A 27,483-nucleotide genomic window follows, 5' to 3' on the forward strand; every position below is an offset into this window, starting at 1 on the left:
AGTGAAGAAAAGAAATAAAGTCTCATCTGTGTCCAGAACCACATCAAATCATATAGAAGAATATTTTAAGTAGAGCTGGGTGAAGAGTAGAAAAATATATTCATATACATTCAAATTAAACCCATTTCATGGTTCAATATGTCCATGTTCAGACCTTCATTTTATACAATTTTCCATAAATATTAGTCCAACTACTTTTGTTTGCACATAGGTTTGGGGAAGAGCTTTTATCTATTCAAATATTTATGTTGAATTTGAATATGAACATGTTTATTCGCATGTAAATGAGCGCATTCATGTTAAAAGTACTTGCCTGGTCATCCTCTATGTCTAAAGGATTTTCTCTGAGAAAAAGGCAGAATTGAACCGCTGGCTAGGTAAGTGGTGTAGGATTTTGGTTTTGTGAAACATTATTATACCTTCTATGGAGATAAGGCTGTATAGTTTGGATGACCTTCACCTCAGTAAAATCGGAATCAATCTCCTTGGGGCAGATGGGCTAGACGAGTCAGGAGTACATTAAATTAATAACAAAGGAGGAGAGTAAAAAGAGGGAAGACCGAGCACTCATTTAGCATAAATTATTTAATTTCCTGAAACACTAATGCTAGGAGACCTGGGCAACAAGCAAGAGATACTGGAATTGAGCATTTATGAACAAAAATTCAATCTAGTTTGTATACTTGAAACCTAGTGGAATGATTAACATGTTTGGAATGTTAAAATCAATGGTTATAAGCTATTTGGAAGGATCAAGTATGTAAAATGTATGGGGGAGTGGCATTCTATGTCAGTGCTTCTCAAAGTCAGTCCGCCGCTTGTTCAGGGAAAGCCCCTGCAGGTCCGGGCCAGTTTGTTTACCTGCTGCATCACAGTTCAGCTGATCACAGCTCCCACTGGCCTCGGTTCACCGTCCCAGGCCAATGGGAGCTGTGGGAAGTGGCGCTGGCCGAGGGATTTGCTGGCTGCCCTTCCCGCAGCCTCCATTGGCCTGGAGCGGCGCACCGTGGCCATTGGGAGCCGCGGTCGACCAAACCTGTGGAAGTGGCAGGTAAACAAACCAGCCCAGACCACAAGAGGCTTTCCCTGAACAAGCGGTGGCCTGACTTTGAGAAGCACTGCTTTATGTCAAAAGTTGCATTACCTGTTTGTGACTCACTAATAACTCAGGAGAAAATTATCTTGAATGCTCATGGATCAATATCCTACCAGATAAAGCATGAGATGGGGTATTAGTTGATGTCTGCTACAGACATACAACAGAATGATCAGTTCCTTAAGTACCTATCTACAATGTGTCGGACAAAAACCTGTGTTATCTTGGGGGACTTCAGTTGAGTGACAGATGTTGGAGGTCTCTTGATGCCAGCACTAAAACATCCTTAGAATTTCTAAATATAGATGTCAGGTTCCTAACTCAACAACTGTTACATCCAACATGGAGGGATTCTATTTTAGACTCACCTTTTCAGATAAAGAGGAATTGATCACAGAACTAAAAATCAATGGTAGTTCAAGTACAAGTGATTATGACTTGGTCACATTTATAATGTGCAAACAAAATAAAAGGACCAATTTCACAAAGATGAAAACAATTATGAACCAAATCATCTATAAAGAAGAATTTAATCAGAAAAAATTTGAATGATAATTGGGAATAACACATAATGGTATAAACAACATGGTTTGGAGAGGAAGTGAAGGCAGCTAGCAAAAATATTTTGTACATATAAAAAAGGGAAGAAAGAAAAGTTAATAGTATTTTTTTATAAATCAGATGCTAGGAATTGTAGAAAATTGATAAGGGAAGCAAAGGGACAAAAAGGAGCTCTCTATGGACATCAGAGTTAAGGACAATAAGAAGTAGTTTTTAAAGTATATGAGATGCAAAAAGAATCCTAAATATGGTATTGGTCCATTACTAGATGGAAATGGTAGAATTATCAATAATGAAGAAAGATAGAAGTGTTCAACAAATATTTCTGTTCTGATGTGGGGAAAAACAGATTGCACTGTTTCCATTACTCTTGTATCAGGTGGCTGTAAAACAGATGCTACTAAAGTTAAACATTTCTAAATCAGCAGGTCTAGATGACTTGAATACAAGAGTTTTAAAAGAGCTGGCTGAGAAGTTTGCTGGATCATTAATGTTGATATTTAATAAGTCTTGGAACACTGAGGAAATTCTAGAAGATGGAAAGAAAGTTAATATCATTCTGATATTTCAAAAGGGGAAATGATATGACACAAATAATTGTAGGCCTATCAGTCTGACACTGATCTCAGGCAAGATAATGGAGGGGCTGATACAGGCCTCAGTAATGAAGAATTAAAGGAGGGTAATATAATTAATCCCAATAAAAAAGGGCTTCTGGAAAGTAGTTCCTGTCAAACTAAATATATTTTTATGAGATTACAAATTTGATCAGTAAAAGTAATAGTGTTGGTATAATACACATAGACTTCTGTAAGGTATTTGGTTTGATACAGCATGACATTGTGATGAAAAAAAACTAGAATGATAAAATAATTAACAAGGTACACATTAAATGGATTAAAAACTGGCTAACTGATAGGTCTCAAAATGTAATTATGAATGGAAATCATTATCAAGTGGGGATGTTTCTAGTGGGGGTCTCACATGGACTGGTTATTGGCCCTGTGTTATTTAATGTTTTTATCACTCTCCTGAAAGAAAACATAAAATCGTCACTGACAAAGTTTGCATACAACACAAACATTGGGGGAGTGGTAAATAAGGAAGGGGACAGGTCACTGGTACAAAACAATCAGAATGTAGACTGCATGTACAGGATGGGGGAAACTCTATCCTGGGAAGCAGAGAGTCTAAAAAAGATTTGTGGGTCGTGGTGATAATCAGCTGAACATAAGCTCCCAGTGCAATTTTGTGGCCAAAAGGGCTAATGAAATTAAGAGCAAATTCCTGGATGTATAAACAGGGGAATCTTGGAACACTTGATGACTAGACTGCTGCTGGAATATTGTGTCGAGTTCTGTTGTCCACAATTCAAGAAGGATGTTGATAAATTAGAATAGGTTCAGTGAAGAGCCACAATAATAATTAAAGGATTAGAAAACATGCATTATAGTGATCAAGAAAGGGTTCCAGCTCAAAACAATACCCTGGCTGGTGAAAGGAAGGGCAGGGTTTTTTTTTCTTCTTGAAGGAGGTTTGTTATATAGAGAGGTTCCCATAGGGAGAAAGAGACATCTTGGTGAGGTTTGCAAGTGATTGTGCCTCATAAATACAGAACATAGTTGCTGCAATTAGATCACGATTGCTCATTTTTTCTGGATTCTTAGGAATGGAGAGAACCTGTGACAGGTTTAAACACAGTTTCTATTAGCCTCACATGTTTGAGACAGTAAAAAAATGCTGTAAGAGTTGTGATTTATGTCAGAAGCATAAGAGATTAAAGCCACCCTGCAAGACACCTTTGCGGCTTTCCCAATATCATGGGGTTTTTTGCCCTGCTTCTTGACAGTCTGCTCTGAGGTTGGCACTCATGGGTCGTGAGCCACTCCAGACATTATGACACTGAGCACAGCTAATCAAGTAAATCTTTTTATATCTTTTTTATTTCTTAAAAAGAGGTACAATGCTTGCTAAATTAGTGCAAATGAAACTACAGCTATAATGTAAAGGAGTAAGCAAAGAAACAAAGTTGTTGTTTTTTTTTAATGGGATTTGCAGTAAGTCTTAAGCCTAGTATTTACCGTGAGGCCTAGTGGTAGTAACAGTTAGCACCAGGGCACATTAAATCTAATAGAAGTTAGTATTAGTAAATAAGCTTGGGTCAGAAGATTTAGCAATAAATATCTTGTGATAAACTGCCTAGACTGTAAAGGCTTTATTCAGCTAGACTTTCTTAACTTCATTGTATAGAGAATGCCATGTCTGTGCAAATGCTTCTGATAATTGTCGGAACCCCAAAAATGGACAGCAGGAATGGCGAATATGGACAAGAGGCCAAGACTTAACCAGATATGGTTTTGGAAATATGGTTTTTGTGGGTGTAAGGAATAGGTGCATAAAGATGGAATCAAATCCATCTTCAGCAGGACTTTGGGATAGAAGGATGGTGACAACCTTAAATCTCAATCTCACTTTAAGGGAAGAAATTACAGTCCTACAGATTTGTGAGTATATGTGATGTGGATTCTGTTGTTATTCTTATCTTGTTTTCTAGTTCTGTGATTTTGCTTATATTCATCATGGTATTAGTAAAACTGATAAAGTCTCTACATGTGTCTCACCAATCATCTTCTTAGTTAATCTCTAAGCAGCCACCAAAGAAAGAACCTGTTATTCATGACAAGTGCATTTTGCACCCCAAAATTAATCAGAGGGCTACAACAGTCAAAGGAGAGATCACTTTTTAGGCTCCTGGATGTAGATTAAGTTTTAGAGCTGACATATGGAAATCAGAACTGGTAATTTTAATGGACATTACCAAATACAGTGATTTACTGAATAAAGATAAAGGGCCAAAGCCTTCCTTCTGCCTGTCACTTAGAAAAGAGAAAAATGGGAATTACTCATCTATGTGTGACAACTGAAATCAGCCTTTGCTTTTTTGATTAAAAGGATTAAAGTTGTTCAATATAGAGCCGGGGTAGGCAACCTATGGCACGCATGCCGAAGGCAGCACACAAGCTGCTTTTCAGTAGCACTCATACTGCCAGTTTCCTGGCCACCGGCCTGGGGGGCTCTGCATTTTAATTTAATTTTAAGTGAAGCTTCTTAAACATTTTAAAAACCTTATTTACTTTATATACAACAATAGTTTAGTTATATATTATAGACTTATAGAAAGAGACTTAAAACCATTAAAATGTATTACTGGCACACGAAACCTTAAATTAAAGTGAATAAATGAAGACTAAGCACACCACTTCTGAAAGGTTGCCGACCCCTGATATAGAGGTTCAGTCTTTGGGATAAATTGTGATCTCGATTACACCAGTGTGAATTGGAGTATCTCTTTTTTCTGCAATAAATTTTCTTAGGATTTACAGTGGTGTAATTAAGATCAAATTTTCACTCATTGCTATTAGACAAATTTTACATATGGGTAACTATTTATATAAAATATTCCTTATAGTGGATGCATGATTTCCTACTGTCATAGAGGCAGGTCCTTCTGAGCAGAAACAGCTAGCACACTGTAAATTAGAACTCAGATTTTCAAACAGATGTGTACATAGTAGCATATGTGAACATGCAACAAGACTTTTGCACATAAGCACACCTATGGAACAAGCAAGAGTCTGCGCACACTAAAGTTCACATCTCTTTCACAATTTGGATAGAGATACATATCCACCACTTACCCTAATAACGCAAGGGAAAATCCCTTTGTAGATGTGTGCAAAACCTTTTTGATTCTTTCCCAACAAATACCTTTTCAAGCAGGCTTTTGCAACAAGACTCTCTTTGCAAAATACTTAATGTTTTCTTTTCCATTTTTACTAGAGAGTTTAAACTCAAATAATTTAAACTGAAAAAGTCCTGTTGCTAACAAAGCAATGAATAATTTTACTGAACTGTCTTGTTACATTTTCTAGTCTTGACAGTTCATTGGTTATGATGACCGTAAGGTTGCATTGCATAACAGAATGGGCTCACTTGGCTGGTGTCACATATCAAAGGAATAAAGCATCAAATCTGTGAAACTTAAAAACACATGGTTAATTAAATTCTACTGTTGGGCAGAATTGTTTTTAAAGTTAAAAATAAACTTTAAAAAAAAAATCAATTAATTTTAGAGAATACACCAAAGTTATATCTATTCAATAAAATCAGAATTACACATGAAATATTGATTTTGTTACAAATCAATACATTAGGCTTGATTTTGATCTCAAACCAGTGTAAATCAGGAGCATATTATTATGTGTTTGAGTACGCAAAAATATGCTTGTTGCCTCAAAATGACAAGTAAAAACATGCTCACGTCCTCAAAGAGCAAACATCCATCTAGTTAGCATGACTCTCAAATGAAGGTAAGATCAAAATGAAACCCTTTATGTCTATTTATCTATCTCATTCACACCCTCACCTCTTCCTTTCCAACAATCCCTCCTCCCCCTAAAATGGGTAGGAAAAACAACACAGTACCGTGTGTGAAGTGTAAATGTAGCTAATGGGCCAGATTCTGCTCTCAGTTACACTAGTGTAAATCAGGTGTATCTGTATTGACACCAATGGAATTACTCCAGATTAACAATAGTTAATATATTAAAATAATACCAGTTTCTATAATAGCCCAAAGATAATTTTGTAGCCAGTCAATTAAAACAGTATTTATTACAATAAAAAGGTGTCAGAAAACTGGGAATTTAGATACTACAGGGAGCAGATCTAAAACTTCCACAGAGTGTTTGATGACCTTGAGGAAGTGAGCTAATACTGGAAACTCCTCTATCTGTTCCTCCTTCAATCAGGGCTTTGTGGAAGCTGGATGGAACAGGCTGATTATTGCCACACACTTCTGTACAGTCAGCTGGCCTTGAGGCAGTTCTTGGGGAAGCTAGGAATTTCCTGAGGGGTTGAATTATTAGATTATTTTTATACGATGTCATTTCACTATTGAGTACCAGTATGCCCTTTTTATGTTAAGGAGGGAGTTCATAAGATATATTTGATAAAAGCTGGGCAGTCAAGGAATTTCTTAGGCTTTTTTCTTAAGTAAACGGAGGGTTAAGTGAAGTTTGGAAAACATGATGGTATTTGCACTCATATTACTCAGGACATTAATGGTCCTTGTACGACAGCAGTTGTAGAGATATGTTCGTAGAAAATTATAATTTTGAGATGCTTCCTCCTAGGGGACAGTATTATGAGCACAGGAATTTGGAGCTGTGCCCTGGAGACGGGGACTGGAAATATAGCATAGCTGTTCACCAACTATGCTCTCCAGTTAGTTTTATTCCTTTTTATTCACTGATTTGTTATTTAATGAACCCCAAGATTTTGACAGCTGTGGTCACCTCAATTTATTCCTGTCTCATAATTGGAATGTATCATTTTTTGCAAGAAATTCCTGTATAGGCCAAAAGAGAAGTAATTTATTCAAGTGACCATAATTTTATACTAATATATAAGAAACATGAGAAAAACCTCTTTATCATGATTTTTTAAAATGAAATGTTATTAGATTTCTCTGTCTCTAGCTGGAGCTTTTCTAAATATCTCCCATCATCACTCCCCAAGCACAACAGTATTCTTATGGTCAGAGTAATCTTAACCCTGTTAACTGTCCTTTGTGGAATCATGATTTTTTTATTTTAGTTATAGTAACATCATTTTATGATCATATTTTGATACCATATGGAAATAAACTGAACTAAATATATAATATTAAGACCATCATAGATATATTTTCCATAAACAATGTCTAAAGTAGATCTTAATTAATACTTCATTTTGCTTTAAATTCTTTACAGGGCACAAGTTCAAAGTATGGTCTCTTTGTGAATGCATACATTCATATAAATTGCATACATAAGCATTTCAGTTCTGAGTGAAAATGGGGTTTGTATGAGTAAATTGTATCCTGTGAATACACAAATGATACTGCGCAAATTGTGTGTGCAAGTGATTATCCTGCCTGTAGTTGTGTAGGCACAAATATGGGCCAGCTTGAAGCTACTTTTAATATCTGACAATAAAAATACATACTTTAGGCCATATGGCTCCATTCATTATCATATACTGAGAGCTGTCCCTCTCTATTTATTTGCACTTATAGTACATTCAGAACTATTTATCTGCAGTCCTTTATTAAGCATAATGGCTTAACTGCCAAAAGATGTCAGCATATTGTAGGGGATCAAAGAGAACAACAACAAAAATGATTAAGGGTCTGGAAGGGATAGAACGTGTCAAATGATTAAAATAACTAAATATGGATTGGTCATACTATAATCCCAAAAGTCCCCAAACATAGTCCATATCACCCCCCACAGTGCAGGTAGCCTTTAAAACCCAATTTTGTTCTTACCATACCTAGATTCTTTGTCAGTCCTACTTTGTCCCTTCCTTCTGACATGCAACCCCATTCGTTTCAGTGGGAACTCCCAGAGTCTTTCTGGTGTGAGCATCCTTGCCAGGGAACCATCCCTCACTCCGCCTGGCCCTCTCGTGGCTCCTCTGGGGTCCAGATCTCTGGCAAACAGATGTTACCAGGTAAACCCCTTGACTGCTCCCCCTTCCTTTAGCCCTCTTTGGCCCTTGGCTCTCTGGCTGAGAGCCAGCAGGCGTCTCTGTCTGCTACTCCTCTTGCCATCAGCTGTCTCTGGTCCTGGCTCTCTGGCTTGGGGACACCAGTGACCAAACCTTTCTTGCTGTTTTCTCGTCTTCAGCTCTTTCCTAGGAACCACCTTCTGCCTCTGGCAGCTCTCATCTCCTGTCCGTCCTGACTGAACCAGTTTTTCCTCCCTGGGTTGTCGTCTTCTGTGTCGTCTTCTGCTTTATCATGAAGCAGACGTGTATGAAGTCTATAACCACCACCTACTATATTTGTTGTACATTCATGCCACTAAACTCATTTACCCTGCTCTATCTCATTAAAAACAAAACATAGTAGAGCTTTTTTAATGTTATCCCAGTTTCCCAGTACTTTCACTAAACTCCTCATAGTATATTCTGTCACCTGAGAAATTCTTCAAAATTCCTACTTACTCAAAGGAATCTTTATATCAGTTTCTCCGTGTGTTAAAGTATTTTTCACTTCTTTATCCACCATTTCATTGCCAGGTATCCTAGCATGTGTTGGAAGCCATGCTAGTACCGTGTTCACACCTGAACATACTAATTCTGTTATAAAAAACAATATTTCATTTATTACATCATTTGCTTTCTGAGGTATCCCTTTTAATTAACCTTATATCTGATAATGATTCTGAAAAGATAAAATATGCCATAGGCTGTACATCCCTTATCCAGTCCAATGCTAACATTATTCCCACCAATTCAGGTGTCATAACGGCTACCAAATTAGATAGTCTTTTAGATTTCTGAACTCTAATCTCAGAGATGCAAAAGGCTGCTCCTACTTTACCCATTTTTTATATTTAGATCTGTCAGTATATATTCAACAAAGGTGACTCAATTTACCTCATAAGCTTTATTTGTCATTTAGGATAACTCTTTCTTTCTGATTATTTTATTACATAATTCTAAATACACATCCAGAGAGACCATTTTCCAGATATAATTTACTGCCCCATAACGATATATTTTAACCTCTTAACATAAGAACATAAGAAAGGCCGTACCGGGTCAGACCAAAGGTCCATCTAGCCCAGTATCTGTCTACCGACAGTGGCCAATGCCAGGTGCCCCTGAGGGAGTGAACCTAAAAGGCAACGATCAAGTGATCTCTCTCCTGCCATCCATCTCCATCCTCTGACGAACAGAGGCTAGGGACACCATTCTTACCCATCCTGGCTAATAGCCATTTATGGACTTAGCCACCATGAATTTATCCAGTCCCCTTTTAAACATTGTTATAGTCCTAGCCTTCACAACCTCCTCAGGTAAGGAGTTCCACAAGTTGACTGTGCGCTGCGTGAAGAAGAACTTCCTTTTATTTGTTTTAAACCTGCTGCCTATTAATTTCATTTGGTGACCCCTAGTTCTTGTATTATGGGAATAAGTAAATAACTTTTCCTTATCCACTTTCTCAACATCACTCATGATTTTATATACCTCTATCATGTCCCCCCTTAGTCTCCTCTTTTCCAAACTGAAGAGTCCTAGCCTCTTTAATCTTTCCTCATATGGGACCCTCTCTAAACCCCTAATCATTTTAGTTGCTCTTTTCTGAACCTTTTCTAGTGCTAGAATATCTTTTTTGAGGTGAGGAGACCACATCTGTACACAGTATTCGAGATGTGGGCGTACCATGGATTTATATAAGGGCAATAATATATTCTCAGTCTTATTCTCTATCCCCTTTTTAATGATTCCTAACATCCTGTTTGCTTTTTTGACCGCCTCTGCACACTGCGTGGACATCTTCAGAGAACTATCCACGATAACTCCAAGATCTTTTTCCTGACTTGTTGTAGCTAAATTAGCCCCCATCATGTTGTATGTATAGTTGGGGTTATTTTTTCCAATGTGCATTACTTTACATTTATCCACATTAAATTTCATTTGCCATTTTGTTGCCCAATCACTTAGTTTTGTGAGATCTTTTTGAAGTTCTTCACAATCTGCTTTGGTCTTAACTATCTTGAGTAGTTTAGTATCATCTGCAAACTTTGCCACCTCACTGTTTACCCCTTTCTCCAGATCATTTATGAATAAATTGAATAGGATTGGTCCGAGGACTGACCCTTGGGGAACACCACTAGTTACCCCTCTCCATTCTGAGAATTTACCATTAATTCCTACCCTTTGTTCCCTGTCCATTAACCAGTTCTCAATCCATGAAAGGACCTTTCCTTTTATCCCATGACAGCTTAATTTACGCAAGAGCCTTTGGTGAGGGACCTTGTCAAAGGCTTTCTGGAAATCTAAGTACACTATGTCCACCGGATCCCCCTTGTCCACATGTTTGTTGACCCCTTCAAAGAACTCTAATAGATTAGTAAGACACGATTTCCCTTTACAGAAACCATGTTGACTATTGCTCAAGAGTTTATGTTTTTCTATGTGTCTGACAATTTTATTCTTTACTATTGTTTCAACTAATTTGCCCGGTACCGACGTTAGACTTACCGGTCTGTAATTGCCGGGATCACCCCTAGAGCCCTTTTTAAATATTGGCGTTACATTAGCTAACTTCCAGTCATTGGGTACCGAAGCCGATTTAAAGGACAGGTTACAAACCTTAGTTAATAGTTCCGCAACTTCACATTTGAGTTCTTTCAGAACTCTTGGGTGAATGCCATCTGGTCCCGGTGACTTGTTAATGTTGAGTTTATCAATTAATTCCAAAACCTCCTCTAGTGACACTTCAATCTGTGACAGTTCCTCAGATTTGTCACCTACAAAAGCCAGCTCAGGTTTGGGAATCTCCCTAACATCCTCAGCTGTGAAGACTGAAGCAAAGAATCCATTTAGTTTCTCCGCAATGACTTTATCATCTTTAAGCGCTCCTTTTGAATTTTGATCATCAAGGGGCCCCACTGGTTGTTTAGCAGGCTTCCTGCTTCTGATGTACTTAAAAAACATTTTGTTATTACCTTTGGAGTTTTTGGCTAGCCGTTCTTCAAACTCCTCTTTGGCTTTTCTTATTACACTCTTGCACTTAAGTTGGCAGTGTTTGTGCTCCTTTCTATTTGCCTCACTAGGATTTGACTTCCACTTTTTAAAGGAAGTCTTTTTATCTTTTTATCTTCTAGTCCTTTCTTTTCACTGAACTCTTTTGCACACATTTTAAACCTAAGATCATGAGGGAAGTTATTGTTTGACTGTATTTTGTCCACTTAATTCCCAACATTACTCATATATTTGTCCAGTATTCTTATCTGCACTACTTCACTGGATTTAGGTCAAAAATGTCAGATCTAACATTTTCAATGTTAAATTAATAGGCATTCTCCAGGCATTACACACACTAATGTCATAAGAATGGACCGCATAAAGTTTGTAGCACTTGAGCTTGAATTGTTTCTAACTTTTTAGAAACGTGCTCAACGTGCTCCTCATGCTCTTAATTGACCCAGCTAGAAGTACCTAGCCTGGAATAGGAGACCTGAGTCTGTTTTCATTTAATGGACAGTTACCCTATTACAAACTGGATATGTTTAATGTAGAAGTATTATTTAAGAGCCTGAAGTTCCCGGTAAGATCCTGGGTTGGCATGATAATGAACTGAAATATTCTAGAAATGGGGAAAAATATAGATGAAATCGTCAAGAATATAGTTGTTTAGTTAATTTTAATGGAAAGAAGCTGTCACTTTTTTTCTGGACACTGTATCTGGGGTTACTAAAGTACCCACCTGGACAGTAGGGTGGGTGAAATGGAAGAAGCTTAGTTTCACCATTATGACTGAGACTACCTGCCAGGATGCTGGGATCCCCAATAACATGCTGGGGTTGAAACATATTCTGAACAAACTGGATTTAAAGAGAGGGAAACTGATAAAATCACCACTAGAAGTGGATAAAAATTTTTTAGATGCAACTTTTTTGGCAAAAATTTTTTAAATGTTTTGGTGACACCAAAAACATTTTACAAGTTTGTGTCAGTTTTCTCAATTTTTTTTTCAGTTAAAAGAAAATAATTTAGAAAAAAATTCAAAATGTTTCATCTTACATTTTCAAAGTGAAATGTTTCAATTTTGGGTTTGGAATGTTTTTTTGTTTCTAATATCCCATTCATGTTATTTTAAAATCACTGAAATCAAAATGAAATGTGTCAGTTTTGTCAAAACAAAATGTTTAGTTCAACCCCAAATGATTTTTTGTACATTTCAGTTCACCAAAAAAATATGAAAATTTTTATTTCAAGCTGATCAGTTTAGGTGTGATGTAGTGTGTGTGTGAGAGAGAGAGATCTGGAATTGCCTGTGAACCCCAAAATGTATTAATCCAGCCTTTTTTTTGAAAACCTCCAGTGAAGGAGCTTCCATGACTTCCCTAGGCAGTTTGTTCCATTGTCCTAACGTTCTTACAGTTAGGAACAGTAGGACAAAGACTCCCTATATGTGGAGTGGGAGTTAATCAGAGACTCCCTGATCTGTTCTGCTTTGCTCAGAATGGTGCCCCAAGCAAGATGAAGCACTTATTAGTGGCCATGAGTAGGGAAGGAAAGGTAATCTTTAAATGGGCCAAAGGTTTTCCTTTCCCTGCTGGCCCAGACACAGCTCTTTTACCTTTTGTGCTGCAGACGGTGGAGGAGAGAGGTACTTCCAGACCAACAATCTATCAGAACTCTCCAGGTAATGCCTGCTTTCATGAGACTTTCAGGAATTTTTTCCCTACCTGAATCAAGCCCAAACTCTAAACCTTTTGAGGTGCTTACATCACAAGTCTGCCTGATGGAAGTAACCAGACTCTGTTGGCTTCTGCCACCACCCCACTCCTGCATCCATGCCTAGAACAAGCTTCTTCCTTCTCCAAATAGCTTTTAGCAAGGGTTATAAATTAGAAAAAAGATAGATCATAAGATTTCCTATTAATTATAAATGTCTGATAAGCTTGGGAAATGTTTCATAGGTGGGAATAGATTTGGGTTTTCAAAAAAGTTGCTATGACCAAAAGTCTTGAAGAATCAGAATAAAATATTCTGTAAGTACTTCACAGAACATTTTCCTATATAAGCAGTACATTTTACATCTTACAGTCTCATCTCCTTGAAGAGCTGGGTATAGCTCATTAACAGCATCTCAGGAGAAAACCTTTAAAAGAAATGTTAAAATTCAGCAATGAGCAGTAGCATTGGTATATAGCCTAAAATATTCCATTTGGGTAGCTAATTTTATTGTTCTATTAGGAAGATAAAGTTTCTTTTCCCTCTGTTGAAAGAATTTTAAGATTCTGAGTTAACTCTATTAACTATGTTATTCTTCCCTCAAGTTGGAATATTAAATATTGAGGAACTCTATAAAGTTTAAATGGCATTGCCAATATGTCTGTTGCCTTTTATATGTGCAAAAAACACCAAAGCAAATTTGTAGGACTCAATTCTGCTGTATAATGTGTACATCACCCTCCCATTAGAATTCCTGGGCAGGGTCTGGAGGGAAGAAGCTGGTCATTAGTAAGGATGTGGAAAGTGCTGGGGTCCAAAAGTAATTGCACTTTCTGTAAGGGAAACATCCAGAAGAAGGAATAATAATCACTAAAGGCCAGGTTTGTTAATTTGATACAGGCCTTTTTGTTGTGTTCAGGAGACATAATGGACTGTAATCAGTCTGCAAAATCTCACCACAAAATTCCTAATGTAAAGAAGCTTTCTGCAAAGAATATCTATGCCAGATCAGTGCCCTACACCTTTGGTGTGGGAGCATGTCAGGGATGGAGAGTGGGAATGGTAGTTGTGCAAAGCAATGCTAGTTCTTCATTGGCTCAGGGTCCATTAAAAATGCTACATCAGTGGCACAATTTAAAGCTGCCAGAAAGCAGCTCTGAGTGGTATAAAGGCTGCGGGTGGCCTCCAGAATCAAGGAGTTATATCTGTCTCCCTGTTGCCTGTCATGCTCTTTGGAGTGGCTCATGACCACGAGTACCAAACTCAGTGCAGACTGTCAAAAAGCAGGGCAGAAAACCCAAACTGTTGGTATGTTCTATAATTAGATTTCACCAACCCAGTAAAATGTGTGAACTCCTAAAGCACTATAACAGTCTTACAAGGGACATTCCAGTCTATCTTTCCACCAAGGCAAGCTGGACTTAGTGGTAAATGGTTGCTATACACCGAAGATCACAAAATATTCAGGTTTCTCCCAGTCCCAAGAGACCAGGTCAATTTGTACCTTAGCTCTCACACCAAAGACAATGCTTGTAGCCAATCCTATAGAAAACTATCTAATGATTTATAAACTAAGAAAAGAAATGAGCGTTATTACAGGGTTAAAGCAGGCAAACATACATACACAATTGAGTTACAATCTATGGCTTCAAGAGGTGACAGAATTTTAGTAATCTGTCAGGTCTAATTTTCTTTTAGGGCAAACCCAGTTTAACCCTGGGGATCTCTGCTTCTGTTTCAGAGCTCATGTCCTGTGTGCATCCAAAGAGCAAAATGTGAAAAAATTATCTTGTCATCTATTTTTATGTCCTTCTTCTAGAATTCAAGCTTATGGGACGAGTCTCTTTGCATGCAGCTTCTTCAGGAGTGTAAGGGGGCAATTCTCAAAGTCTATGTATTTTGATGTCCCATATTAGCCCATTTAGTTTTGATAGGCCTTCTTGATGGTTAGGAGATGATCCTTGCTGACTGGGTTCCCAGTTTCAGAACATGTTGTACAGTTACAAAGCAAAAACTTAAGTTACCATGTGATCGAGACATAAGTGAGATTAAAGCATGCAGCAATTTACAAGCCTTTCATGAAGTCTAAGCACATTGTTATGAATCCAATGTATGAATCTATTCCTTATTTGAGGTATATGCAGTGATGATAATTGTACAGCCTTGGGCTTCTGAAGTTCTGAAAAGTAGGCCCTTAAAGTCTCATTTAAATATACTAGAAGTATTTCACCACTCCTATATTAAATTCACACTAGATGATTTAAATGTCAGTCTACCTGGCAATTTTTCTAGTATATTTGTAGCTTCCACACCTAAAGAGACATCTTCTCTCTTCAGAGTATATTCTGAAGCTAGGTTTGCAACAAAACCTATAATTTTTTGTCATAGCAGAAGACAAAAAAGTATTTGATTTTTGTTTACATTTAACACAACATATCTCATTTTGAGGATTGAAATATACTGATTTACAGTAAACAAATACAGTTGTAGAAATTGGAAAAATCAATTCACATTATTCTGCGTCTTCCCTTTGAATACTAAAGATAGCTAGAACTGGGCAACTAATAAACCTAGACAGGATTGCTTTAAATTCAGATTAGCAGTGCAATGCCAATTGGCGTGCAGATACTACTAAAGTATACCTATGGATCAAAGCTATCACAGCTAAATCTGGATTACACGACTGAAAGAATGAAAGTAATACAAGAATGAAAGTAATAGATTTAGAGATTTTACATACAGGCTAAAGGTGTAACACACATTTTCTTTTGGTAGAATGCATACAACATAGATTCACATAGAAGAGTGTTTATAGTAAAACAATCATTCTCTCAAAATGCCTAGCAATGTACAAATTAAAATGCACATTTCACAGTGATTATAGATTTCAGCATGCATGCAAAAATTCCATTAATAGAAGGATTTGGGATTGCAATAAATGTTTAAAATTAACACTAAAGATGTTCCCTTCTTTAGTTTAGTTATTTGTGCCTCTGATTAAAATGGCTAGATATGAAGTTGAATTTTAAATATCTCATGTATAGGTAATTATTTCTCTACAATGTATACTCAGGAAGTTATTTCCATCATGAATATTCAGTAATCTGTTTAATAAGTTAATGCTTCTGAAAATAAAAAGAGCTCCAGGTTTTGGGGCTTCATTATTCTTTGCTTTCTTTCTTTGACCCCTTTAGGAAGGGGTGAAGGGAGAAAAGCAGTTAAAACCTCTGACCCTTAGAAATTCAGCTTGTTTTCTACCTTTGGGTAACATTTTTACTATTATTTTATATAAAGATAACACAACTGGAAATAATGACACAGACTGATTTTTGCTACATCTAGGAACATTCACCCTTGTCTAATTTTGTACACTACATTAAGTAAAAACATAACAGGCAATTATTGCAGAGTCTGCTTTTGATTACGGTGAATCTTTGTTACATGACGGCAGAAAAGCGATAAACAAAGAGCAGAGAATGAAAAATAAGAACAAAATAATTATATTGAACTGTGTTAGGGCTAGTGATCAGACTCCAAGAACCACAACATTCTCATTATAAAAGGAGCATTGGATATAACAGTATAGTGAAACAAAAACAAATATTTAAGAAAAGGAAATATAAAATTTTGTTATCAAACCAGCAATCTACTCACAGGCTAAGAATAAGTAAGGCATAACATAGGACAGAGTTTTCATTTGCAAAGAAAGATAGTATCACTATACGACTGCACAGTGTGAGACGAGCTGGCCGGAAAACAAGAATTTAGGTTGCAAAAAATGTCAAGTTTCAGAATTTGTTTTTGTTTTGTATTGGCTAACCATTAGGTGATTCTGGAGTGGATCTCTCTCTCTTTCTCTGTCTCTCCCCCCAGTGGATTTGACTAGAAATTCCATCCTGGACCTGAAAAAACTTTTCAATAAAAGGTTTATCAAAACAAATATATTCTGTGAAAAATGTTGGTTTAGATGAACTGGCATTTTCTGAGGTAAAAATGTTTAATTTAAAAAAAAATCATGAACAACTCTGACTGTGGGCACAATAAGGGATAAGGTGAACTGCTTTCATCTCTCTAGTGCATATACTATGCATGTCTTTTCTGTTGTCTAGAACAGGGGTCTCAAACATGCGGCCCGCGGGCCGCATGCGGCCCGCGGAGCTCTTCCCTGCGGCCCGCGGATCTCCCCAGGGCCGCCCAGAGGGGGGGGCAAAGGGGGCAATTTGCCCCGGGCCCCCAAGAGAAAAGCGGAGGCTCCCACCTCCGCCCCTCTCCTGGAGCTCCGTCCGAGCGCCTGAGCTGGCCCCGGCGGCTCCCGCTTTCCCCCCCCCTTACCCGAGCGCGTCTCCGTCCGAGCCCCGCCCCGATCCGAGCCGCGTGGGGAGGGGGCGGGGCTGGGAGCTCTGGGCTGAGCGCTGCGCTCGGCGTGGAGCTCACAGCCCCGCCCCCTCACCACGCGGCTCTGAGCGGGATGGAGTTCAGGCCTCGCCGGAGACGCACTCGGGTAAGAGGGGGGGGAAAGCGGGAGCCGCCGGGGCCGGGCCGGGGCCTGGGTGGGAAGCGGGAGCCGCCGGGGCCGGGGCCGGGGCCGGGCCGTGGGGGGGGGTCAGGGAAGCGAGACCCGCCGGGCCGGGCCGGGGGGTGGGGGAGGGAAGCGGGACCCGCCGGGGCCGGGCCGGGGGACGGGAAGCGGGACCCGCCGGGGCCGGGCCGGGCCGGGCCGGGGGGTGGGGGAGGGAAGCGAGACACGCCGGGGCCGGGCCGGGCCGGGGAAGGGCCGCGAGACCCGCCGCGGCCGCGCCGCGCCCGGGGTGGGGGGAAGGGAAGCGAGACCCGCCGGGCCGGGCCGGGGGTGGGGAAGGGAAGCGAGACCCGCCGGGGCTGGGCCGGGCCGGGGGGTGGGGGAGGGAAGCGGGACCGGCCGGGGCCGGGGTGGGAAGCAGGACCGGCCGGGGTGGGGAAAAGAGGGACCCGCCGCCGCCGAAGCGCAGCCCGGTTTTCGGCGGTGGGGGGCCCCTTCTGTTCCGGGACCCTCCGCCTAAGTGCCCCGCTGCCAAGCCACCAAACAGCTGTTGGTGGCGCTTAGCACTTTCCAGGAGGGAGGGGGGAGGAGCGGGGAGCCGCGCGCTTAGGGGAGGAGGTGGAGAAGAGACAGGGCAGGGGCGGGGCCTCATGGAAGGGGTGGATTGGGGGTGGGGCCAGGGGCAGCAAGGGGGCGTGTCAGTGATGCGGCCCTCGGGCCAATGCACTAGTCCTCATGCGGCCCTCGGGGTCATTTGAGTTTGAGACCCCTGCACTAGCACAATACCTTTGCCCCTTTTTAGCATAGACTCCTCTTAGAATGCAGAACTTATGCATTCCTTCTCTCTCAGGTAGGTATATATAAATAAAAGCATTTCCTTCTAATGTTGGAATTAGCCATGCACATACTGGGAGACAGAATATTACATCTTTTACATATCTTATCCCAGATAATAAGTGAAATTTGGTCTAAAAGGTAATGTTTTGTTTTGTCCTATCTGGACAAAGAAATTTCACTGGACTTTGAACATCTCTGCCAGATCATGTGGCTACTGTAGCTCTCAATGTGAGTGACTTTGCAGAGTGGAACCAGCTCAACAAAACAGAGTTGCAGTCCATGACTACTGATAAGACTAGTGCAGATGAGACCCCCCCGACTACCATCCCAACCCCATTATAGCTGGCTCAACATCAAAGACCAAATTAAACAGAACCACTCCTTAAGATTCCCTTGAGATAGTCAGCACTTTCTTCACCACCCACTGTACCTATCAGGCAATTGTTCATTAAATACTTAAAAAAAAAAAAAAAAGGAACACGAACAGAATGAATACATTCTAGACCAGGGGTCTCAAACTCAAATGACCCCGAGGGCCGCATGAGGACTAGTGCATTGGCCCGAGGGCCGCATCACTGACACGCCCCCTTGCTGCTCCTGGCCCCACCCCCAATCCACCCCTTCCATGAGGCCCCGCCCCTGCCCTGTCTCTTCTCCACCTCCTCCCCTAAGCGCGCGGCTCCCCGCTCCTCCCCCCTCCCTCCTGGAAAGTGCTAAGCGCCACCAACAGCTGTTTGGTGGCTTGGCAGCGGGGCACTTAGGCGGAGGGTCCCGGAACAGAAGGGGCCCCCCACCGCCGAAAACCGGGCTGCGCTTCGGCGGCGGCGGGTCCCTCTTTTCCCCACCCCGGCCGGTCCTGCTTCCCACCCCGGCCCCGGCCGGTCCCGCTTCCCTCCCCCACCCCCCGGCCCGGCCCAGCCCCGGCGGGTCTCGCTTCCCTTCCCCACCCCCGGCCCGGCCCGGCGGGTCTCGCTTCCCTTCCCCCCACCCCCGGCCCGGCCCGGCCCCGGCGGGTCTCGCTTCCCTTCCCCGGCCCGGCCCGGCCCCGGCGGGTCTCGCTTCCCTTCCCCCGGCCCGGCCCGGCCCGGCCCCGGCGGGTCCCGCTTCCCTTCCCCCGGCCCGGCCCCGGCGGGTCCCGCTTCCCTCCCCCACCCCCCGGCCCGGCCCGGCGGGTCTCGCTTCCCGTCCCCCCCCCCCCCCCCGGCCCGGCCCCGGCCCCGGCCCCGGCTGCTCCCGCTTCCCACCCAGGCCCCGGCCCGGCCCCGGCGGCTCCCGCTTTCCCCCCCCTCTTACCCGAGTGCGTCTCCGGCGAGGCCTGAACTCCGTCCCGCTCAGAGCCGCGTGGTGAGGGGGCGGGGCTGTGAGCTCCACGCCGAGCGCAGCGCTCAGCCCAGAGCTCCCAGCCCCGCCCCCTCCCCACGCGGCTCGGATCGGGGCGGGGCTCGGACGGAGACGCGCTCGGGTAAGGGGGGGGGAAAGCGGGAGCCGCCGGGGCCAGCTCAGGCGCTCGGACGGAGCTCCAGGAGAGGGGCGGAGGTGGGAGCCTCCGCTTTTCTCTTGGGGGCCCGGGGCAAATTGCCCCCTTTGCCCCCCCCTCTGGGCGGCCCTGGGGAGATCCGCGGGCCGCAGGGAAGAGCTCCGCGGGCCGCATGCGGCCCGCGGGCCGCATGTTTGAGACCCCTGTGCTAGTGTAACTCACACACCTCCAAGGTGTGGTGTTCTCTCCCATGTAGCGGCACCGTGACCACTTAGAGAGATTAATGAGCCTACTCTACAGTCTTAGCTAAGAGACATATGGCTTTTAGCTCATGCAATAGAGGCTCATGTATTGAGGTTCCAGGTTGGATCCCACTCGCCGATGACCAGGGTCTGTCTGGGTTACACTAGAGTTAAGTTAAATGACTACATAGAAAGCTTTCAAAAATCTAACTTTTAGTTTTTGTAAACATTATAGTTTTATGCTAGGAAATGTACAGAGAACACAAATCACTTGGAGTTCAAAGGAGAATAAATAAATAAATAAAATAAAATAATAATAATAATACACCAAAATAAATTGACAGAGCTACAGTGAAGTCAATGGGACTATGCTAATTTACACAAGCTAAAAATGTGGCCCATTATTTGAATTGTCTTCCTACTGACCGTAATATACAGGACAATATGTCTTTTGGACCAATGGTAACATGTCCAAAATCCTAAGCAGCCTAACTCCTATTGAAAATTGTATTGTGATAACCTTCAGACTTTATAATGCACAAGAGAACTGAATAAAATCAATGTCCGCTCAGTAGATTGTTGAAAACTGTAAGAATCAAGGGAATCTTCTCTTTGCACCAGAAATTTAGTATAAATCTACAAAAGTTGGATTTCTATAGAGCAATCATTAATCACACCATTCTTGCTGTTAAGTGTTATTGCCAAAGCAAAAACACACATCGGTCCATGTTTAGTAAGTCAAAAGCTATCTGCAATGTCATGTCATCAGGAACCTACAATTTTGCTTAGAGAAAGGTCACATATGTACATGAAGATTAGCTGTGAACTGAGGGCCCATCATGGAAACAAATTTAGGGAGCAACTCCCTCTCTCTTATACCGAATGGGCTCTAGCTCAAATACTTCTGATCACAACTGCATTTACTTCACTATGACTCAGACAGACTCTTTTGTAAGTAGGACCAAAACCATCTAGGACTTTGGAGATCAAAATCAGTACCTGAAATTCCACCTGAAAACTAGGTGGCATCCGTGCAGAGTTTGGAAAATTGGTGTTATATTTTCTGTGAGAGACACATTATCCAGCAAGCAGCTGAATTCTGTGCTAGTCAAATTATAGAATAGTCCCTTGTGACTGAGTGCATCCCTGTATTCACACCCTACACACACTATTGTAATAATTTTTGTACAAAATATGCCTCGTAAGGTGTCATTTGAAAACTAATAACTCACTGGTCAATAGTATGTATTGTATGTATGTAGCCACATTTTACAGAAATGTATGAATTCTCTCCGTATGATGTTGGTAGCACATGTTCAAACTCACCTAGCCCTGATTAGGAAGGAGTGGTTAAGGATTAGGAAGGAGTGGTTAAGGATTAGGAAGGTGTCTATATTACACAAAAGAATGTGTATTTTCCTTCATTCTGTATTTCAGCAGACACAGAGTAGAAGAAAGATTATGGGACACCTTCTTCCCTGACTCCACATTACCTTTTAGGGGTAATCCTCAGGGAAAAAACACTTCAAAGGGGAGGACTAGACTTTAAAAGTGATCAGCAAAACACCACAGTCTCTCTCTCTCTGTCTCTCTTTCACCTAAGACAACAAAGGAACCAGTCCTTTGGACTTTGGTGGGAGATCCTGACTTAAGAATTTGATCAGCTGGGAACATGCGGCAAGGATTTTACCTTGAACCAAGTCTAGTTTGTTAAATCTTAGCTACTGTCAAATGTTTTATCTGTCTTTACTGCCTTGTACTTACTTAAAATGTCTCTCTTTGTAGTTAAATAAACTTGTTTTATTCTTTAATAAAAATTAATCTAGTGTTGTGTTTAAACTAAATTGTTTGGTAACTCCAATTAAAGTAGCAAACTGTTGTATATTGACCCCTTTCATGTGCCATAGATCTCTAATATCTGAACTGTCCAGGAGAGGCGAACACAGTGCAGAACACATGCTTTTTAGGAAAATCTGGGACTGGGTGTGTGTTGGAGTCTCCCTGCAAGTGGTAACCAAAACTAATGGAAGCCAGAGTGCTGACTGGAGTGTTGCTGGCAGGCTGCAGCTATACACAGATACTCATTGTGTGAGCTGCATGCTGTTTGTGACGGACCCAGATTGTGAGGTACAACAGCAGAGCACTGTGAGGCACCCAGTGTTGCAGCACAGGTGGGGACACAACTCCTCACTAGTCTAGATAGCATCCCAGAATCTGATATCCCTGAATGGAGCACTTTGAAAGCTTGAGGTCAGAATAGTATGGATATTGGTCATGAGGGCTGCACATCAAAGAAACTCACACTTTTTTTTTTGGCAAAACACAGATGGAGGAGCTGATATATAAAAACTTCTATATCTTCTCCAAGTTGCTTCCAATTCCATATCCAAACCAAATGCATTAGCTCAGTCATCTTTAGATTGAGTCTCAGCCAGGTAATTCTAGTCAAAAGCAGTGTCATTCAGGCTATGTGTCAGATGAAATGGTTAAATAAAGATTATTTTTTTTATGAATGACACCAATGCAATAGTGTTTCTTCTATGGACTGAGATATAATACTACCCTCTGTAAAAGAGCAATCATTTACGACTCAGCATGGGTTTTGTTCCCAATAGTAACCCTTCTTCATTTGCTTTAAACTGCATTGTTATCACGAGAAGATACAAATCTAAGAAAAATTATTTTTCTTCTTTCATTTATTTCAATATTAAATGTATTCAAAGTGGTTTAAAGTATTATTTAAAAATATCAGAAATATCAGCCAGATTTCCCCTCTATTTATGTCCCATTATATGCCTGTAGAAAATATTCTGGATTAAAAAAAAACCTGCCTTTACTCTGGTGCAGGTCCCCTGAAGTCAATGAGGTTGCACAGATTTAAGGAGAAGTATTTTAAAATCAAAGGGTCAGATTATGCTCCCTCCATTCATGCAAAGGGGGCTCAGCCATCTATCTGGCATTGTCCATCACCCTGTCTTCTATAAAACACCGTATATCCTGAATATATGCAGAGAGAGAGAGCGCGAGCAGGGAATTGGGTGAAAATGGATGGAGTTTGTGGGCACAAAAGCATCATTACCCCCCCCCCGGGAATCATTGCCTCCCCCGCCCCGGGCATAATGGAGTTCCCCAGAAAAAGTTTGTATTGTCTTTCTGTGGAAACCACTGCTTCAGGGACACCCCTTTAAATGGTGGAGGTGGGAAATGAATGTCCCAGGGCAACCTCTGGCTTTAGGAGCCATTTCATCATGGTTCAGTTGGAGCTATATTGCCAGCCAAGTGGGCAGGCTGTCAGAGAACTAGACCTTGCCCAGAGCCTTAGGATCGCCATGATAATGGCCATGGCCTCTCACTGATCATGTGCAAAGGGATTTGTGAGGTGGCCCAAAGTCTGTTTCATGAGGAACAAAAATAGTTATTTCTATGATTAGGAATAAGCACACTTATTTTGCTTCATTTTGAACTAACACAAAAGCCAATATTTTAAAGGTTTGACTTGAACATTATTAAGTTTGCATTTTTTTTAATTAGGAAAGACTGAAATAGGGAAAAGAGCAGGCATAGAAAGAACACAGAAACTGAAAAGTTAAGATGAGAAAGGACAGAGTGAAAAATAAGAGAGAGAGAAAAAAAAGATACAGAAAAGGAGAGACAGAAAACTCGGATAAAAATACTTCATACGTACCATATGTAAGTATCCAGCATTTGGAATGACTTATTCTATCCTTCATGCAGGACACAGTGTCCAGTTTCCTGATAACTAAAACATAGAGAGAGAGTTGTTTTGTTTTACATTGCATTACCATTACAGAAAAGAGGTATGGATTTAAATTAAGAAAAGTTTGCAAATTTGAAATACTGTAGTTTGCTGAATTTTCAACCTCCTAAATAATTCAAGATGCTTCCAAAATCTCTGTCTCCACCTGCTTTATTTGTATCTCATATGGTGAAGATGTTTATTCAAGGTATTCAAATGTGTAAGTTCCTAAATGTTACTTAGAGGAAATATTTCTAGAGATAACTCCGGATTCATCATTAAATGTCTGCCATAATCTTGAACTGCATTCCAGGTATCCTCTCTAAGAGATATCTTTTAAAAATTTGAATGGAATCCAGCATATCAGGACAATTCTGTGTGATAATGGCAAAATATTCCACACTGACAGAGGCTTACATACAATATAGCTAATACAAAATAATGTGAAGTTTCATGACAGTAACAAAGCAACTGCTTTTGTTTGAAGACTGTACCTTCAATCATTCCAGAAAGCAGGCAGCCAGCTCTGAACATATTTACTGCAGATTCCTTTTGAGAGTGGCACATCACTAAATCAAAGTTGCTTAGCAGTTGCCAAATGGTAGCTCATTAAGCTGAAGGCATCACTAAGTAGCCTCAGAAAGGAATATGGGATGAGAATAAGATGTGAATCAGAAAGCATTTACTGTCTTAATTAAAAAAGTGGAGCACATTATTGAGGCACATTACTGAGTTGTCTTGGATAGCATTTTCAGTATTACAAAGATTTCAAGAAACCCTGCTATGCTGTTCTTTTGCCTACTGCCTCTCCTTCTGTTTCTACAAGCAAGGGCTTGCCATAATGGCAATAAGGTGACATTTTTTTCTATAGCTAAGTAAATGAAGACTGGATAACAGAGCACACTAAAGGGAATACGTACCAATGTGAAAATTGAGTTTTTAATAATAAACACATATGGGGAATTCATCTGGTGTATTGTAAAGTAAAATATGGACAACTTCAAAAGTAACATCTGAAATTTACATATTAATGGTACCTTTTTGAGATACTTCACTTAATTTCCTGATTTTATTTGAACAAGAACAGTATTAAAAACAAAACAAAACAAAACAAAAAACCCACACACAGAGAATTAGACCAAGTATTGATCCTGTTACGAAAACTTGAAAGGGTAAAAGACACAACAGACAGTCATGGACGGAAAGAGAGAAATGACTAATCAAAATGCACAATGCACATCTGTACCTTTGCTATTTCATCCTCTTTTTTAATGGTGATCTGGAAAAAAGCTGTTTATCTGTTAATACTGTTGCAAAAAAAACCCACAAAATCTTATAGCATCAACTTATTTTATAATGTAAAGAAGTACATTACAGTAAGTAGATTTACTGTTTTGGACACCATTTTATTATGTGTCCTGTGGAAATTTCTCTATCCCAGATAAACTGTACTTCATTACGTAAAGAAGATTTCAGGGATGTGCTGTATAAGAGATATTTGGAATGCACTTTTCTGTAGGGCTTGCACCAGTGAAGCGACAAGCTATACCAGTGAAGCTATAATTGTAATCAATGCTTGGTATAATTCTTTGTGTTTTTTTTTTAAATCATGTTGTTCTGTTGAAACAAAATCAGGAAACATTGTCAGACATTTCAAAAGTGCAAAATTAATATGTAAATGTCAGGTATCATTGTCCTAGATTTCTGGGGCAAGCCACTCAATTATCCCTCTTTCTTACCACTATGACACCATCACCATCTACTGTCTAAAATGCATTGTAAGTCTTGTCCTTTGCTGGAACATGTTGTCACTGGATTGGTGATGTTGCTTTTAGAAGAGGAAGAATAGAATGGGAGGTGATGTGAGAAGAAAAGAAACCATGTTCTGGCAAAGGCCCTAAAACAACAAAGCAGCTGTGAAGTTCAGCTGGCTGAAACACTAGGAGAAATCAGTGAAGATAAAAAAAAATAATTCTGTGTTCCTGGATCTTGTACCTTTGGTACATAATCATTGAATCTGGGGCAAAACAACCACCTACCCACATTGATTTTACAAGGAAACTTTTACAAGAGAGCACACTATTAGGGAAGCTCTCAGTTTAAAAGACTGCTTTAAAATATCTTCACACATACCAGACATAATTCTGTTCCAGTTAAACAAGTGTAAACCAGAGTGACTCCACTGACTGAATCTCAACCTCTCTCTACCCTCTAGCCCAGATTTAGGTGTCAAATTCCTTTACAAGGGTAGGGCTTAGGACACACTCCTCCCCTGGCTACCTTAGGCAGTGAGGCACCTAGCATGCTGGCTTCTGTGAATCCCATTCTGAGGAACTATAATGGGGTTTACAGACCCCACACAGAGACCAAGCAAAGGAAGGAGCAGTATGGGACTAAAGGAAATTAGGCACATAACTCCAGGCCAGAAGGAGGCACCTCCCTCCATTCCCGATTCACAGCTGTGAACCATCTCCTGGAGTTAGACACTTAGCCCAGGTCAACCCTTTCTAATGAGAGAACGGGGATGTGATAATGTCGCCCTCCCCTCTTACATCCAATAGATTAGTGGCTAGAGCACTCAGCTGGGGTGTGGGAAAGCCAGATTCAATCCCCACTCTGGCTGCAATGAGCAAGGACTTGAATGTAGATCTCCCAACTCCAGGTAATTGTCCCAACCACTGGGCTATAGAGTCAATCTGTCTTTCTCTGTCCCAATGACTATGTATTTTTAAAACAACTCAATCTGAGAAAAATCACAATCTGATCACAGACAATTTTGAACAAGAAAAGAAGGCAAATTTCATAGAATATGAATATGAATATGTTTGGAATTTTTACCCAACTGTACAAGAACTTATGCTTGTTCTCTTCCCTGTCCATCAAAGTTTAGACAAATTATCCTGGTCACACAAATACACATATTTTTACATGCTGTCCTAATGAATCCCCTATTTTGAAAACTCAAACTTTAGATCTTCTGAGTAGCACAACTATGACACATATATCTATCTATATCTATATCTAGAGAGAGAGAGAGATATCAAGAGCACTTGAGGATACTTACTATCTAGATTTATAATAGTAAGGTGTTTGGCAATTGGTTGAAATACTGTAGAGCCCATGAAAGTGACCCAATATAATTGGCTGATGATAACTTTCTCTTCTGAGATTGATTCTTTTTCATTACATTTCAGGTTGAGTGCAAGTGTACAGAATAATATCCCATGGCAGTGAACAGGAAGATGAAACTCAATAAAAACTGGGGATGAAAAAGAAAATTCATTTATAGTTTGTGTTAGTTTGTTGCTGCTGTAAACACAACTACACACTTTTATCCCACAAAGAAGAAAGTGAACATGTAATATTTGTTCATTTTAACCCTCTGTGTTCTTTATCCAATATGAGAAAATATATGAAGAAGAATTATATGAAGGCACCATGCCGTGGGCACTCAGACATCAACTACCAGCACATAGTGCCAGCCTGTCTCACTAAATGTAAGCTGGAGAGACTGAAGTTTAAAGTAGCATGCTGCGTGCATAACTTGTCTGTCTTTGGGCTAAATTCTTCTGACCATACTCATGTCATTGATCCCAATGGGAATCTTGTCTGAATAAATTGGAAGGCTATACTGAGAAGAGAGTGAGGAAAAGGAAGCCTCTGCGGCAGCAGGAGTCCCTTGAGGGATATAGGTTG

The 27,483-nt window shown here is 40.7% G+C and overlaps 1 long non-coding RNA gene across 2 annotated transcripts; it reads left to right on the forward strand.

Moving 5' to 3' along the window:
- Window positions 1–280: 280 nt before the first annotated feature.
- On the forward strand, window positions 281–27,055 carry LOC123371699. 2 transcript variants are annotated; one of them, XR_006579909.1, is made up of 3 exons: window positions 281–377; window positions 23,562–23,720; window positions 26,982–27,055. It is a non-coding gene; the product is annotated as an uncharacterized LOC123371699 (long non-coding RNA). The 2 variants fall into 2 exon arrangements; XR_006579908.1 differs by lacking the exon at window positions 281–377 and adding an exon at window positions 12,701–12,923.
- The last annotated feature ends 428 nt before the right edge of the window (window positions 27,056–27,483 follow it).

Source organism: Mauremys mutica, chromosome 5 (assembly GCF_020497125.1).
Source record: "Mauremys mutica isolate MM-2020 ecotype Southern chromosome 5, ASM2049712v1, whole genome shotgun sequence".
In the NCBI taxonomy this organism is placed as follows: Eukaryota; Metazoa; Chordata; order Testudines; family Geoemydidae; genus Mauremys; species Mauremys mutica.